Source organism: Sinocyclocheilus anshuiensis, unplaced genomic scaffold (genome assembly GCF_001515605.1).
Source record: "Sinocyclocheilus anshuiensis isolate Anshui unplaced genomic scaffold, SAMN03320099.WGS_v1.1 scaffold593, whole genome shotgun sequence".
NCBI classification, from domain to species: domain Eukaryota; kingdom Metazoa; phylum Chordata; class Actinopteri; order Cypriniformes; family Cyprinidae; genus Sinocyclocheilus; species Sinocyclocheilus anshuiensis.
Window position 1 is genome coordinate 349,683 of NW_015540876.1, and position 2,946 is coordinate 352,628.

Below are 2,946 nucleotides of genomic sequence, written 5' to 3' on the forward strand. Positions count from 1 at the left end.
CTCTCTCTCTCTCTCTCTCTCTCTCTCTCTCTCTCTCTCTCTCTCTCTCTCTCTCTCTCTCTCTCTCTCTCTCTCTCTCTCTCTCTCTCTCTGTCTCTCTCTCTCTCTCTCTCTCTCTCTCTCTCTCTCTCTCTCTCTCTCCCCCTCCCTACCGTTTAGTAACTTGTGCATTGTTTTACTTACTTGTTTTTGACATATCGACCGAACTACAAACTTTCCAGTGATGTCTGTGAGAAAGATATATTCACTCGACAAGCTCGCGCGCTCAATCCACTCAGCGTGCTTTGCTTATCAGCTCACGCACATCAGCTATACAGGTGTTAATACTGAATGTTTAACGTTATATTCATTGCATACATATACTTCGTAGTAGACATCCTTAACTCCTTTCTGCTGTCAGTTGTTCTGTTGTCGGTGTTTCTTTGTTTGAATATGGTGCTTATCACATGCTGTGTGGTATCGGCATTTGGTATCGGGGCATTTTAACGAGTACGAGTACTAGTACAGGAGACCAGTATCGGGCCCGATACCGATACCAGTATCGGTATTGGTGCATCCCTATATGGAATTCAATGGCTACCGGCAACAGCGGCTCTTGCGTCTGCAGCACCGCACGCATGTGTCGTGGTACGCTTGTAAACGTGCATCGAAGACCGACACGGAAGAGAAAAATTGTTAAATAAAATCGTTATTTTTGTTTTCTTTGCACACAAAAAGTATTCTCGTAGCTTCTTAAGGTTAAACTACTGATGTCACATGGATTATTTTAACGATGTCCTAACTACCTTTCTGGGCCTTGAACGTGGTAGTTATGTTTCTGTCTATGCAGGGTCAGAAAGCTCTCAGATTTCATCAAAAATATCTTAATTTGTGTTTTGAAGATGAACGAAGATCTTACGGGTTTGGAATGATATGAGGGTGAGTAATTAATGACAGAATTTTCATTTTTGGGTGAACTATCCCTTTGGGGCCAGATTTACTAACAGCTTGCGCCAGTGTAAACCGTCTTTTGGTGTTAAAATAGTACTGTCAGGATTTACTAAAGACGCACAGCGACGAATTAGCACTGAAAAGGCGTGGACACAGTTATTTTTGCACCTCCCCTTATTGAATATGCATTTGTAGGAGTTTCCCTTTCAGACGCAAAATTTATGGGAGGGGAGTATTCAAGTGAATCACGCAACACGATTTACTATCGTTTGCGCTCGTCAAATTACTGGTATTTGCGCCATTATTTATCGCCCCAAAAAAGCATGTCTTAAATTATTTTGCGCTTAATTTGCGCATTGTTAGTAAATCACCCGCAGAAATTTCCACGCCCATCTGCGCTGTTTTGAAATTGTGCTCTCACGCTAATTTGCCCTGTTTAGTAAAACCAAAAATTAAAACATTATTTATCGATAGACGCCTGACCTTATTAACTTTGCATTTATAGGAGCTTCCCTTTCAGACACAACATTTTTGGGAGGAGAATATTAAAATGAACATTTGCGCTCGTCAAATTACTGGTATTTGTGCCATTATTTAATGCTCAGAAGAAGCATCTCTTAAAGCAGGTGGTAATTTGCGCTGCTCTTGGTAGATTGTGGTGGTCATTATGGTAATGATCTGGATGTGTCTGTGTTCTTTAATGTGCACATTGTTAGTAAATCACCCACAGAATTTTTCCCTCCCATCCATCGGTGCTTTTACGCTAATTTGCCCTGTTTAGCAACAGATTTGTGGAGTCAAAAGTCATTCCTTTTCAATAAGAAATCTGAAGTGACAAGTGTTAAGGTGGGTTCGCATTTATCGCCGCTTCACAAAATTTTACTGGTGCAATCCAGTCATTTCAATAGGAATTTGCATGATTGGGAATTTCGCTTGATTACAAAAAAAATTCCCAACGCAGATTTCGCTACTTGTTCAAGTTGGTCCAGAAAGCTGCTTGGTTTGAAAGTGACTTCTATGTAAACTGACCGGATTTTTTTGCCAGTAAAATTTTGTTGAAATTTCGCAACCATGACTGCAGCCTTTAGCAAGTTTTACATTATGCAAATTATCACACTAGCAACCAATAACAACTCAATGTCAGAGTCAATGCTCCATAGCTCCCAGAAGTGGCCGACCAATCAGATTAAAATGTGAATGTATGCAAATTACATGTAGATTTCACCTGAATTTGTTCATATACTGTTATCAATCTCCCAAGGGCATCAAGGAGACTGATTTCTCCATCATACTGTATTCTGAAACGTCTGAGCCTGCACAGCTTATAAACCAGAACTTGAAAACTGAAGGTATCTAATTAAGACAAGAAGCAAGACTGAATCACATATCAGCCTTCGGATCTAAACTTGGTAGTTTCATTGGGCCAGTGGCTAATGGTGACCCCGGGGTTGGACTTCCACTCAAGCGTGAGGGGGGTTGAGAGTGAGTGCACATCTTTTTTTGCCCCTTCAGATGTAATTGGGAAGATAATTCGCCACACTTCCCAGTCCACTTGGCCTTGCCTGGGTAATTGCTCCACATTTGTCATCTGCTCAGAAATGTAACTAGGCTTATACATTTGCAGGACCCCAACAAATATGTATTTATTTTTTCCATGTATGAGTTTGGGGCAGGACAGTTTGTCTGACCAATGTCAGATGAATCACAAATAAATGACTCGAATGAGTGAATTAAAAATCAACCAGTGCAGTCCAATTCAGTTGCAAATGACTGTTATGAGCTGGTTCTTTTAACGATTCGTTCAAAAAGACTGAAACTCAGAAGTTATCCGTTGAATCAGTCTGACAAGCTTATTGAATATATCAACGCATTTTAGAATGATTACTGAAAGATTATGTGACAATAGATTTTTTTTAAAAATAGAAATATAATTTAATAGAAAATAGAAAATATAAAATAAAATAGAAATAGTATTCAGGTAAAAAAAAATGGTATATATATATATATATATATATA

The 2,946-nt window shown here is 39.2% G+C and overlaps 1 pseudogene; it reads right to left on the reverse strand.

The window, feature by feature from the left end:
- The window catches only part of LOC107688290 (cell adhesion molecule 2-like), a 512,567-nt pseudogene that overhangs the window by 330,804 nt on the left and 178,817 nt on the right, over positions 1–2,946 (reverse strand).